The sequence below is a fragment of the Miniopterus natalensis genome, chromosome 11 (genome assembly GCF_054644295.1).
Source record: "Miniopterus natalensis isolate mMinNat1 chromosome 11, mMinNat1.hap1, whole genome shotgun sequence".
NCBI classification, from domain to species: Eukaryota; Metazoa; Chordata; class Mammalia; order Chiroptera; family Miniopteridae; genus Miniopterus; species Miniopterus natalensis.
The window spans coordinates 6186466-6201398 of record NC_142091.1 but is presented as its reverse complement, the minus strand read 5'-3'; positions in this window follow the sequence as shown (position 1 = coordinate 6201398).

The following is a 14933-nucleotide window of genomic DNA, read 5'->3' as shown; positions in this document are numbered from 1 at the left end:
GCAAACGGTCATTTTTTTATTACATATTTCCCCACCTCTTCCGAGAGGCACCTTTTGGCAAGGAGCAGTTCTTCCAAAATCTCAAGCCTCATCCTGGACGGTGCGGCTCAACGGTTAGAGCGTTGGCCTGTGCACCTAAGGGTCTCGGGTCGGATTCTCCGTCAAGTGGTCAAGGGCACTCACCTGGGTTTCCGATTTGTTCCCAGCCCGGTGTCTGGAGGCAGCCAGTTGCTGTCTCTCTCTCACAGCAACTCTTCCCTCCCTGCCACTCTCTGGAAAGCAATAGAGAAAAGATTCAAAACAAAACAAAAAACCCCTCAAGCCTTGGCATTCCAAATCTAATAATTAGCATATCTATAGCAGGAGCTATTAGCCTGAAGGCCATGGGGAAAATGCAAGTTAGAATTAAGACAGAGTCGGAGAGGGAGCACTTCGCTGTTACACAACCAGAGCTCAAATCGAGAGCCAGTCAGATGTGGGTTCCAACCCCAGTCCCACCGCTTACTAACTTTCTTAACTCCTGAGCTTCCGTTCCTGCATTTATAAAGTGGGACTAATAGGACCTAGAGCTATTGTAAGAGTACACGAGAATTCGTATAAATCACTTATTTTAGTGATCGGTAGATAGCACTAAAATTTTTTACTTGGTGTTGCTATTATTTTACTGACCTTCACCTGAACCTCTTCTTATCCCATCAGGCCAGAGCCTGGGGTTGGCCAGCTCAGTTCTTTCCCCAGCCTCTGTCTTCAGCTTAGTGCCGCACCAACCTCAGTAGACAGGCGGAGCCTCTGACCTCACAGCTTGTGCTCCAGGAATGCTGGAGCTGGAGCGAGCCCCGTGACCAGGCTGATAGGCAGAACCACAAGCTCCTGCCCGCAGCCCCGCTGAGCCGTCTGTGGCCCCGCAAGCCTTTTACTGGTGGTTCTCGATTGAGGCTGCTCACAAGCGCCCACGCAGGCACTTTTAAAAACACTTGGTACCTGGGCACCATTCCATAGGAATTAAATCAATCCATGGGGCTGGGAGTCCAGCATCATTTTTTGTTTTAAGGCTCCCAGAAAGATCCTCACGTGCAGCCAGGAATAAGCACCACGGCTCCTCAAGGACAGTTTCCCAGAGCAGCATTCCGAATCGCCTGTCCCCCTGAGTCCACATCCGGACAGAAGCCACACCGTAGAAGTGTTAGTAACGCCCTCCTCCCTCAGACAGACTTCTGTTTGTTCCTGTCCCACAGAACTACATGTCACACTTCAGCTGTGAGGCTAACCCGACCCTTACAGCCCTCCCTTTTTGAATAAAATATTCCATCAGCGGCTCCCGTTCCCTTACATTTTTAATGTCTCTCTCTCTGCTAGTTCTTCCCCATAACCTGGATGCATGCCCAAGTTTCTCTCCTTTCCAAACAGCAAAAGAAGCAATCTTCTCTCACTCCCCTCACCTGCTAGTGAGAGGAGGGAGGAACTAGCATTTCCCGAGGGCCTTCCAGGGGCAAGCCCAGTGCTAGGTGACATCCAGTGCAAAATCCTGTTTGGGCCCATGGGCATGGCTCCGCGGCTGAGCGTCGACCTGGGATCCAGGCGATCAGGGTTCGATTCCCGGTCAGGGCACACGCCCGGGTTGCGGGCTCGATCAGTGACTCTCTCATCATTGATGTTTCTATCTCTCTCTCCCTCTCCTTTCCTCTCTCTGAAATCAATAAAGATATATTTTTTAAAAAAAATAAAAAATCCTGTTTGGTCTTGCTCCCGGGTGTCACTTCCATCTCTGCTTCTCCATTATTACTCCCGCTGTTCCAACCCAGGAGTTACTTCACTTGCTGGGACAATTTCAATGGATTCCTGGGCTTCCCACCTCTTCCCCTCTCCAACGCGGCCTACATACTAGTACCAGCATAATTTTTCCCATCACATCACTGTCCTGCTCCAGAGTCTTGAATGATTCTCTATTACCAACAGAATAAAGTTAAAATCCTCTCATATTCTTCAGAAAGTGTAGGAGGCTCCTGGAACCTCCTCACTCCAAAACCCATGAGTAGGAGGCTGGGTCTACCGACCTTCAGATCACTGCTGAGATAAGATTATTCTTGTGACTTAAAGAATTTTTTAAAAAGTATTTACTGATTTTAGGGAGAGAGGAAGGGAGGGAGAGAGAGAGGTGGGGAGAGAAACATCAGTCTGTTGTTCCACTCATTTATGCATTCATCGGCCGGTTTCCTGCACATGCCCCGAGCGGGAGCCACCCCAAAACCATGGCGTTTGGGGACAGCGCTCTCAGCTGCCTGGCCAGGGCGTGATTTTCTTCTGTTCTTTGAATTTGACCCGTCTCATCGTTTCTTTCAGCTTAGTTGTTACCTCCTCTGGAATGCCCTCCCTCGACCATGCTTTTTTACTTTTTAATTTTATTTTTTATTGATTTTAGAGAGAAGAAGGGAGAGGGAGAGAGAGAGAAACATCAATGATGAGAGAGTCATCAATTGGCTGCCCCTGCTGGGGATCGAGCCCGAAACCCAGGCGTGTGCCCTGACCGGGAATCGAACCGAGATCTCCTGGATCCTAGGTGGAAGCTCAACCACTGAGCCATGCTGGTGGGGCCCCCTGACCATGCTTTTTATTTTATTTTATTTTATTATTATTATTTTTAATCCTTACCTGAGGATATTTTTTCCATTGCTTTTTCAGAGAGAGTGGGGGCTGGGAGAGGGAGGAACATCAACGTGAGAGAGACACATCGATGGGCTGCCTCCAGCACGCGTCTCAAGCAGGCTGAGCCTGCAGCCGAGGTACGTGCCCTTGGCCGGAATCAAACCCGGGACCCTGCAGGCTGTGGGCTGACGCTCTAAGCACTGAGCCAAACGGGCCAGGGCAGACCATGCTTTTTAAAGGAGACCCCTTCCCTACTCACTCTTTACCCCATTAAACCATCTGAAATTATTTTGTTCACATATTTGTCACCTCTGTCCTCCCAAACAGCAAGCCCAGCTCAAGTCCACTTCTACCACTGGGTTTTGCTAAGTCACCCCAACTGCTCCTCTGTGCTCCCCACCACCGCAAGCTCTTTCATTGTTCAGATGATACAACCTGGTCTGTTCAGAAGAGTCTGGGTTTATGCCTGGGATTTTCCCACAGTAATTATTAATAGTGCTCCTATTTACCCTCCAAAGTATCCCACTTTGGATGTAAATTCTATAATCACTCTATTTATAGCTCTGTTCATAGGCATTTGTATACATGTCTAATTTCTAAGCTCACTGAGGACAGGAACAAAGTCATGTTCATGTTTCTTTCACCAACAATACCTAATAAGATATTTTGTATAAATATAATAGAAGCTTTTGTTGAATGGTATTGGATGATACATTAAAATGCAATCATGTATCTGAAGAGTCTAGCACAATATCTAACACATAGTAAGTGTGTTAGGTTTTTTAAAAGTTCAATAAATGTTACTTTCCCTTGCCGCAGATGACTCCAAATGTCACGCCTCCCAAGCTCTTTTTTTTTTTATTTTTGGTCTTATATCTTCTACTAGATTGGAAGCTCTTCAGAGGCAAGTATCATATCTTATAATTCTCCGTTCCATATAGCAGGATGGGTTCATATTTCTAAATTGGCTGATATTGAGATGCTCAATACTTAATGTTTGGTTAATTTGCAGGAAAAGGTGAAATGATGACAATGGTAGGGAATATCAGGTTAGGTGCACACAGTCAGTGGCAGGAGGGTCGAAGATCGCCTTCCCTGTTTGCAGGTGCATGCCCCTGTGTTCTTCCAGCCAGCAAAAAACGGGAGCTTCAGATGCCTTCACTCCTATCGCTTTCCAGCAACCAAAAGGATACCGGTTCAACCCATCAGGTAATGGTTATGCAAATGCAGTGTCCTTTGGAAGTATGGGAAGAATGAGAACTACTCAGTGTTGAGGTCTGACTGGAATAATAAGATCTGGGCTTGAATTCCTAAGCCATTTAACCTCTCTAAACCTGTTTTCTCATCTGTAAAATCAGGAGGATACATCCGCCTCTGGGGTGATTGTAAGAAGAATAAATGAGAAATATATGTAAAATCCTTAGCACAGGGCCTGACTCATTGCACGCCTTAATAAACAATAGCTATTTTTATGATGGGCAATCTAGGCCGCTTCAAAGCGTGTTTCTGTGCTAAAGGTGGGGTAGTTTAAAATATAATTTTCAAATTTTTAGTTAAATCTTGTTTTTAGTGTCAACAACAAGATATAATTCTTTGCTTATTCATTCATTCAATAATTTATTCTTTTGTTCATTTATTTATTCTGTCAGGTACAAGATAAATGCTTATTGAATTTCGTTGAATAAATAATAGAGTAATAATAAGGAACTTAGGCCCTGGCTGGGTAGCTCAGTTGGTTAGAGCGTCATCCTGATACACCAAGGTCTCAGGTTCAATCGCCGGTCAGGGCACATGTGAGAAGCAACCAATGACATATCAGTAAGTAGAGCAACAAATCGATGTTTCCCTCTCCCTCCCTCCCCCACCCTCTTTAAAAATCAATCATTAAAAAAATAAGTAACTTAGGGGAAATGAAGACTTTTTGGGGAGGTATGCCCTCAACGACATCTCTGGATGAGCATAAAACACCCTGTGACTAGGCCGGATTCTGAAGGTGGAAATCCAACCACCTCACCTACGGAGACTGCAGCACTTTAAGTTACCTCCTTGCAGCGCATGACCGCCTCATCCTCATGGAAAAGGTCAAGTTCATGGAGCTCAGTGTTCCTCATCTTCCACAGAATCTGGCCTCACCTCCTTCCCTGGCATCTCTTCCCTCTCGGGCCCAGGCAGAGTGGAGCAGTGCCACCTGTGTGCCACCGCTGGGTACATTTCTATTACTGTGCAAATCACTCAGTATCAGTCACTCTGGCCGCAGCCTTGCCTTCTAGAAAGAGTGGGTCTCTTCTGCAAGTGTGCACTGCCTAACACATGGCCTGACATTTCGTAGGCGCTCAGTAAATGTTCATCCAATGGGCTGTTGAGTCACCTGCACCTTCCCTTTACACTCCTTTCCAAAAAATAATCCTTCGCAGAGACCCACACGTTACTGAATCTCTGCTTCTTCACCCTAGGTGTTTCCCTGGTCTCCCACATGCAGCACATCCACAAGTCCTGTGGGCTCAACCTCTAAAATATTTCCTGAGTCTGCCCACTCTCGTTGCCCCATAGCCTCCACCCTCATCCAGACAGATTGTCTTTCACCGGCCTGTCTACTGCGATAGTGTCCTAACTTGGGCTCCCCACTTGCCTTATCCCAATCTATTTTCCACACAGCCTTGGTGATATATTTTTAAGTTGAATTTATTGGGGTGACATTGGTTAATAAAATTATACAGGTTTCAGGTATACAATTCAACAATACATCATCTGTATATTGTATTATGTTCACCACCGCAAGTCTCCTTCCACCACCACTAATCCCCCCATACCTTCTTCTACCTGCCCCCACCCCCTGGTGATATTTTTTAAAGGTAAATGAGAGCATCACTACCCTGCATTTTTACATAGTTTCCCAAAGTGCTAAGAATATAGTCCAAATCCCCTGTCCTGGTCCACAAGGACCTGCGTGACCTAGTCCTGTCTGCCCCTCCTCGTCACTCACTCTGTTTCAGCCACAGTGGCCTCAGAATTTCTTCTGTCTGAAGGTCTCCTCCCTCATTTACACAGCTGGTCCCTTCTTACTCGTCACATCTCCAAGCAAATGTCATTTCTCAAAGACACCCTCCCCCACACACACCCTGTCCTAATCACAGGATCTGGTTTATTTCTTCATAATCCTTACCATAGCCATAATTATTTTATTTCTTCATTTGCTGACTTGTTTGTTGTTTGTCTTCTCTGTCAGAATATAAGCTTCAGGAGAGCAAGGACCTTGCACATGGGGTCCCCACTGTACAAGTGCCTTGCACAGTCCCTAGAGCAAAGGTGCCGTGTCTGAGTGCCCGTCCTGCACTGCAAACCGTCCGCTTTTCTGATTCCTTCCTTTTAACTTGCAGGAGGTAGAAGACCCCCGGGAAAGGCGGTCTCCCTAGACTTTGTCTCCCCGGCTGCCCTGGCGCCTCCCCCTCCCACTGGGGAAGGGAGGGCGGCCGAGGCCACCAGCTCTGCCAGCATCAGCAGCGGCCTCCTGGCCCGAAACCCCAGGGCCTTCCCGTCGCCACGTGTCCTCAGTCTTGCTCTGCCCAACACGCGTCCCTCTTGCTGCTCTGGTGAGAACCGTCCATGTGTCTGTCTGTGTGCCCCGCGCCCAGCTCTGCAGCACTGAGCACAACTGCAGTTAATTAATTAATTTAAGTAGTGAATGGCTGACTTTCCTGAGAAATGTGAACTCTTTTATTGACTGATTGGTTGATTGATTGATTTTTAATCCTCACGTAAGGATATTTTCTTCCATTGCTTTCAGAGTGGGAAGGAGCATCGATGTGAGAGACACATCGATTGGTTGCCTCCCGCACTCACCCAACCAGGGCCGGGGGTCGAGCCTGCAACCGAGGTACGTGCCCTTGGCCAGAATCGGACCCAAGACCCTTCAGTCTGCGGGCCGAAGCCCTAACCACTGAGCCAAACCAGCGGGGGCGAGAAATGCAAACTCTTTTGTTACTGAATAGCCCCATAATTCCAGCATGTAAAAGATATTTAATGCTTGTCGAACTGACTGCATGAATGTTTCCCTCTGGGAAATTCACAATGTGAATATATATATATATATATATATATATACATTATGTCTTTTTTTTTAATATATCTTTATTGATTTCAGAGAGAGGACAGGAGAGGGAGAAAGAGAGAGAAACATCACTGATGAGAGAGTCATTGATCGAGCCCACAACCCGGGCATGTGCCCTCACCAGGAATCGAACCTCGATCTCCTGGATCCTCGGTCGACCCTCAACCACTGAGCCACGCCCGGCCGGGCCACAATGTGACTATATCAAGTGTAAAATCCTACACGAAAGAGTTTTTGTTGTTGTTAACCCTCACCCAAGGATGTTTTTTCCATTGATTTTTCTAGCTGAGAGCGGAAGGGAGGGAGAGAGAAACATCCGTGTGAGAGAGACACATGCATTGGTTGCCTCCTGTAGGTGTCCCAGTCGGGGCTGGGGATCAAGCCTGCAACCCAGGTGCATGCTCTTGACCAGGAATTGGCCCCACGACCCTTTGGTGCTCAGGCTGATGCCCTAACCACAAAGCCACACCGGCCAGGGCCCACAGGAAGGAAATTTGTCCAGGCTTGTTTAGTGCAGTGATTTCCAAACTGTAGTTCTTTGTCTCTTGCATTCCCAGTGGTGGGATAGGGTGTGTGGTGTAACAGCTGCAGCTGATAAAAGCTACAGGAACCGTCAAGAAGATGGTAACCCCCACTGGTCTTGGGGATTAAAACTGGCAGAGACCAGCTCCACGCGGCATGGCGGCTACTTTCGCCTAAGGGTAACCCCCAGCCTCCCTGTGTGCTCATCCTGACGCGCCAGCCTGCTAAAGGGCACAGCCCGTGCCCCCGGGCTCGGAGACGGAAAGCCCGTATCAGGACACAGAACGGCCAACGGAATCCCTCCGAGAAGCCTCCAGCCCTTTCCCGGGAAGGTCCCGAATATGCCTCCCCATTGTTGAACATCCTACTCCACGGTGCGGTGAACCTCAGTAAAGGAAGCTAATTCCCCTAAGGGGCCGGCCTGTCCGTGGAGCGGCCGCTCTGTCTCCCTGCCTGTCCTAAACCCACCGTCACCGTGCTCTCTCTGCTGGCTTGTTTGAATTCTTTCCCGCGCAAAGCCAAGAACCATCGTGGACCGGAGCCTCGGGACCCGGGTCCCCGGGATGCCCGCGTCAGGAGAATACCACCAAACACCCTGAGGGGTTTTATAAAACAAACATCAGAACACCTACTCTCTAGCATTTGATATTGTTGAGCACTCACTACTTCTCCGTATTTTCTGGCCTTGGCTCCCAGGTCTCCGCTTTTCCTGGTTCTCTTTCTCCCTTTGAGGATGACCTCACCCATAATCACGGGGTCACCAGCCGTTAGTGTGTGGACACCACCCAGCCACACAGCCCCCGGGCCTAAGTGACCATCTCGCGAGGGTGTGTGTCTGCTCTGGCCGTGTCATTAGCCCTTCATTCCGACTGCGTCCAACCCCCCCCTCCTGTGCCGCGTATTCTGGTTAATGTTCCCGGCATCTAAGCCAGAGCCCAGGAGGTCTTAGCCTGGATTCCTCTCAGCGTCCTTCCACTCTGAATTAAATTGATCCACTATTTCAGAAATATTATTTACAACTTAGCTCTTTTGTCTGTACACGCTGCCGTTTTCTTGAGGTACACGTTTTCAAAATCTACTCCCTGCGTTAGTGCAAGAGCCTCAGGACATTCACCGTGTGCGAGCCTCCCAGGCCCATCGGCCCCTCACCCTGCTAGCAGAGCTGGCTTTTTAAACCCTCATCCAAGGATATTTCTTCTTTTTTTTAAAGGATGTTTCATTTTTATTTTTTAAATATGTCTTTATTGATTTCAGAGAGAGGAAGGGAGGGGCCTGTGCCCTGATGGGAATCGAACTGCGATCTCCTGGATCCTAGGTCGACACTCAACTGCTGAGCCACCCCGGCCGGGCAAGGATATTTTTTCTATTGCTTTTCAGAGAGACTGGAAGCAGAGAGAGAGAGAGAAACATCGATGTGAGAGAAACACAATGACTGGTTGCCTCCCACACTCCCCCCGACCAGAGCGTGGGATGGAGCCTGCAACTGAGGTACGTGCCCTTGGCCAGAATTGAACCTGGGACCCTTCAGTCTGCAGGCTGACACTCTAACCACTGAGCAAAACCAGCTAGAAGAGAACTGGCTTTCTTGAAAAAAATTTGTTCATATCACTCTCCAGTTTGAAGAACCTGCTGGTTCCATTTTCCCTAGGATGAAATTCAAGTTTCACAGATTGGTCTACAAGGTGCCTTCTCCCAGCCTCTCCATCCTTAGTTCCTGCTCCTCTCTCTCTTAACACCCTCTCTCTCCCTCTTTCACGCCTCACCTATCAGAATGTTTGTTCAGTTTAATAAACATTAACTAGGTACCAAACTCATAGAAAAAGAGATCAGGTTTGTGGTTACCAGAGGCAGGGGGCGGGGAGATGCCTCTTGGGCATTGTTTTAATCAGTTCAGGCGGCTATAGCAAAATGCCAGAGACCGGGGGCTCACCAACCACAGAAATTTCTTTCTCACATTTCTGGAGACTGTAAGTCTGAGATAGGGTGCCAGCAGGGTTAGGTTCTGTGGGGGACTTTTTTGGTTTGCAGACAATTGATTTCTCATTGTTCCTCACATGGCCGAAAAAGAGAGCTATCTAGTTCCCCGGGATCTCCTTATAAGAGCATTAATCCCGCCCAGCCGGGCGTGGCTCAGTGGTTGAGCATCGGCCTAGGACCCAGGCGATCGGGGTTCGATTGCCGGTCAGGGCACATGCCCCGGTTGCGGGCTCTATCCCCAGTCGGGGGCGGGCAGGAGGCGGCCGATCAATGACTCTCTCATCATTGATGTTTCTCTCTCTCTCCCCCTCTCCTTTCCTCTCTCTGAGATCAATAAAGATATATTTAAAAAAAAAAAAAGAGCATTAACCCCATTCCTGCGGGCTCTCCTCTCAAGATCTGATTACCTCCCAAAGGCCCCACCTCCAAATACCATCCCATTGGGAGTAAAGTTTCAACCTATGAATTTGGGGAGAGCCCCGTCTGGAGATCTGGGATGGTGGTTAGGGTGGAGGTCAGGAGTGAAGATGGAAGAGATGTCCTCCTCAGAGAGAGGACAGACGGCAGTAGGCACCAAGACCCAGAAGGTGGGTGGAGCCGAGGCAGGAGGAGAAAGGACGAGCCGGGGAGCGGCTGCCGGAGCAGGTGCAGGAGGAGGGTGGGCCAAGGGTGTCCGGGGAAGGGGCAGGCCGGGGTCAGCTGGGGAAAGTGGGCACCCAGCAGCCGACGGGAGGGCGACGCCGAGCGTCACAGCAGTCCAGTGAGATGAGGGCCGAAAGCTGGCCCTGGGTGTTTTCAGGCTGCCACAGGTCACGAGCAGCCTGGGCCAGAGCATTTCCAGTGGAGAGCTGGGCAGGCCGCAGGTTTCAGCGGGAGAGTGCGAATGTCTATCGAGTGCTTGTCACGCGCCAGGCATGTGCCAAGCGTTTCATACGAATGATCTAACTTAATCCTCACAGCAACCCTCTGAGGGGAGAGAGTCACAGTTATCTTTTTTCTTCATCGTCACGTCACTTGGGGATATTTTCACTGATTTTTTAGAGAGAGAGAGAGGGAGGGACATGGATGTGCAAGAGAAACATGGGCCAGTTGCCTCCCATCTGCGCCCTGACCAGGGATCGAACCCACAACCTTGTTGCTGTGCTGGATGACACCCAACCAGCTGAGCCACCCGGCCCGGACCAACTTCACCTTTTCACCCAGTCCTCCAGCCCCACGTCCACCTGGCAACCGTCAGTTTGTTCTCTGTCTGTGACTCTGTTTCTGTTTTGTTCATTTATTTTATTCTTTAGATTCCACATGAGAGATCATATGGTATTTGTTTTTCTATGTCTGACTTATTTCACTTAACAAATCCCCTCTAGGTCCATCTGTTATGTGGAAAGGTAGGGTTTTGCTCCTTTCGTGCCTGAGTCTATGCCACTGTGTGTGCACCACAGCTTTCTTGCCCCTTGTCTGTCGATGGGCACTGCGGTTGCTGCCATGCCTTGGCTATCGTAAATAACACGGCAGTGAGCATAGCGGTGCATTTATCTTTTCAGATTAGTGTTGTAGGTTTCTTTGGTTAAATACCCAGAAGTGGAACAGCTGGGTCATAAAGCAGCTCCGTTTTTTATTTTTTGAGGAGCCTCCACACTGTTTTCCACGGTGGCTGCCCCAGTCTGCACCCCACCAGCAGGGCACCAGGCTCCCCTTCTCCACACCCTCCTGGCACTTGCCGTTTGCTGACTTGCTGATGGAGCCATTCTGACAGGTCCGAGGTGACACCTCACTGTGGTTTAATTTGCATCTCTGAGGATTAGTGACCTTGAGCATCTTTTCATAGGTCTCTTGGCATCCGTGTGTCCTCTTTGGAAAAATGTTTATTCAGGTCCTCTGCCCATTTTTTATTCGAATTGTTTGTTTGTTTTAGTGTTAAGTTGTATGACTTCTCTATAAATTTTGGATGAATCGCTAATGAATATCTCCTACCGTCTGGCAGGTGGTCTTTCGGTTTTCTTTGGTTTCCTCTGTAGTTTGACGTGGTCCCATCCGCTTATTTTCCTTTTGTCTCTCCTGCCTGAGGAGACACGTCAAAATATATTACTAAGAGCGAGGTCGAAGAGTTTGCTGCCCATGTTTTTCCTAGGAGTTTTATGGCTTCAGATCTTACATTTAAGTCTTTAATCCATTTTGAGTTTACTTTTGTATACGGTGTAAGAAAGTGGTCTGGTTTCATTTTTTCTTTTTAACATCTTTATGTTAAAAAATTTTCCCAACACCATTTATTAAAGAGACTGTCTTTACTCCATTGTATGTTCTTGCCTCCTTTGTCATAGAGTAATTGACCATATAAGTGTGGGTTTATTATTATTATTATTTTAAATATGTCTATTGATTTCAGACAGAGGACAGGAGAGGGAGAGAGAGAGAAGCATCAATGATGAGAGAGAGTCATTGATCGGCTGCCTCTTGCATGGCCCCCCGCGGGGGATCGAGCCCCAAACCCAGACATGTGCCCTGACTGGGAATCGATCCTCGAGCTCCTGGATCCTAGGTTGATGCTCAACCGCTGAGCCATGCCAGCCGGGCAGGTGTGGGTTTATTTTGTTCCACTGATCTGTGTCTGTTTTTCTGCCAGTGCCAGGCTGTTCTGATTACTACAGCCTCGTAGTGTGGTTTGGTATCAGGTAGTGTGATCCCTCCAACTTTGTTCTTCTTTCTCAGGATTGCTGTGGCTCTTTGGTCTTCTGAGGCAGGTTCCATTCCTGATCAGGGCACATCATTGATGCTTCCCTCTCTCTCCCTTTCCCTTCCTCTGAAGTCAGTAAAGACATATTTTTTAAAAAACAACCAAAAAAAACCCTCTGAAAGTTCAAATTTGAGTTCCAGTAACAGATGCCAGGTTAAACCCACAATTCATTTCACTCCCTTTCAAAACTCCCTAAAATGACAGGAAAGACTTTTCAAGAACTCTTGAGGTCTAGGAGAACTCTTAGGGACTAGGCCCGCGGGGGGGCGGGGGGCAACCGCGGCGGCGGAACCGGGGAACCGGCGCCCTAGCGGGCAGAGGGAGCCCGAGAAGCGCCTGCCGCTCCCGCAGGGTTCCGAGGCTCGGACCGCGCGCCACAGGCGCCTCGGGAAGCTGTGCTGAGAAGCGGCGGCGAACGCAGCGCTGTACCCGCCGGCCCGCAGCCAGGTGCCGCCCCGCGCGCCCGCCCGCGTTTCACCGGGGCGAGTCTCGTCCCTGGAGCCGGCGAGACCGACGAGGCCCGCACACACTGCCGCGGGTTTTCCCCGCGGAGCAGCCCCGCCAGGCCGCAAGGCGCCCGTGGGCACCGAGCACCGCCCGCCCGCTCGCCCCGCAGGCGGCCCAGAGCCCGGCGGCTGGGGACCCCCCCCCCAGGGACGGGCGGGGCGCACGGGGCGGACAGGGCTGGGAGCCGCTTCCCGCCCGCCCCTCCCCTCCTGACGGGGCGCGGGCGAGGCGGCGTCGGGGCATCGGCGAGGGCGAGGGCTTGAGCGGGGGCGGGGGCTGCAGCGAGGGGCGAGTGTGGCGGCCGAGGCCGCGCTCGGGACTCGTGGGGTAAAGAGGGCACACGGCGAGGTGGGGCAGGGCAGCCTAGCGGGCACTCGTGCCCGGGGGCACACGGCGAGGTGGGGGCAGGGCAGCCTAGCGGGCACTCGTGCCCAGAGGAACCAAAGAAGCCATTGAGCATCAAGGGGCGGATGGCAGTGGCCCCGGGCTTGGCGCTGGAGCCCTGAGCAGGGAAGGAGGGAAGGGGGGAGGGGGAGGGGGCGGAGGGGGAGGGGGAGGGGAGGGGAGGGGAGGGGGAGGGGGGAGGGAAGAAGGAAGGGGGAGGAGGGAAGGGCGGAGGGGGGAGGGGAGGGGGAGGGAGGGAAGAAGGAAGGGGAGGGGGGAAGGGGGGAGGGGGAGGGGGAGGGGGAGGGGAGGGGGAGGGAGGGAAGAAGGAAGGGGGAGGAGGGAAGGGCGGAGGGGGGAGGGGAGGGGAGGGGGAGGGAGGGAAGAAGGAAGGGGAGGAGGGAAGGGTGGAGGGGGAGGGGAAGGGGAGGGGGAGGGGGAGGGGGAAGGGGAGGGGGAGGAGGGAAGAAGGAAGGGGAGGAGGGAAGAAGGAAGGGGGAGGAGGGAAGGGCGGAGGGGGAGGGGAGGGGGAGGGGAGAGGGAGGGGGAGGGGAGGGGGAGGGGAGAGGGAGGGGGAGGGGAGGGGAGAGGGAGAAGGGGGAGGGAAGAAGGAAGGGGGAGGGGGAAGGGCGGAGGGGGGAGGGGGAGGGGAGGGGGAGGGAAGAAGGAAGGGAAGGGGGGAGGGGGAGGGGAGGGGGAGGGAGGGAAGAAGGAAGGGGGAGGAGGGAAGGGCGGAGAGGGGAGGGGAGGGGGAGGGAGGGAAGAAGGAAGGGGAGGGGGGAAGGGGGGAGGGGGAGGGAGGGAAGAAGGAAGGGGAGGAGGGAAGGGTGGAGGGGGAGGGGAAGGGGAGGGGAGGGGGAAGGGGAGGGGGAGGAGGGAAGAAGGAAGGGGGAGGAGGGAAGAAGGAAGGGGGAGGAGGGAAGAAGGAAGGGGGAGGAGGGAAAGGCGGAGGGGGAGGGGAGGGGGGAGGGGGAGGGGAGGGGGAAGGGCGGAGGGGGAGGGGAGGGGGAGGGAGGGAAGAAGGAAGGGGGAGGAGGGAAGAAGGAAGGGGGAGGAGGGAAGAAGGAAGGGGAGGAGGGAAGGGCGGAGGGGGAGGGGAGGGGGAGGAGGGAAGAAGGAAGGGGAGGAGGGAAGGGCGGAGGCGGAGGGGGAGGGGAGGGGGAGGAGGGAAGAAGGAAGGGGGTGTCCTTCAGGCGCGGCAGAGGCGGCCGCGCGGCCGGGAGGCCAGGGTGCGGAGCCCCCGCGCGGCGCTTGGGCGGAGGGAAGGTGGCAGCTGCGCGGGGGAGGCCGGCGCTGACCCCGCCCCGCCAGGCTGCGCGCCCGCCCGGAGCGAGGCCCTGCCCGGGCGAGGCCGCGTGTGCCCGCCAGTGGGTTCGGGGCTCGTGCGGCGAGGCCGCCAGCGGGTTCGGGGCTCGTGCGGCGAGGCCGCCAGCGGGTTCGGGGCTCGTGCGGCGAGGCCGCCAGCGGCGCGGCGGCAGGTAGGGCGGCTGAGCGTCCACCCGGGACCCAGGCGCTCGGGTGGGTTCCCGCCAGGACGCAGGCCGGGTCGTGGGCTCCGTCCCCAGCGGGGGGGTGCGGGGCAGCCGTCCGGTGACTCTCATCATTGATGTTTCAACTCTCTTTCCCTCTCCCTTCCTCTCTCTGAAATTAATAAAGATATATTAAAAAAAAAAAAAGCAAAAACAGGAGATTGGTTACTTACAGGGAGGAACTGATCAAATAAGTATGTAATTTGAGGATAGTAGGAACCAGGTTCTCAATGAATAAGAAGGAATTTGCAGCCAGGGAAAAGGGGAACCTGTGGTGCTGGGTAGATAGAGATGTAAACATAGATGTGTGTTCAAAGACACACATACACACATTCCCCAGCTTTATCCACTTGGAAACAGCAACACTCCAGCAGCATTTAACAACCCTAGTGCACTAATCTTGGTCTCTAAATACCATTCTCCACCGAGAGAAACCAGGAGTCCTGGGAGAAAGGATTGATTCCAGGGCTGAGATAGGGAAAGTACGCGATAGACCCGAATCATCTTTCTGTGCCAAAAAGTGAAAAACTTC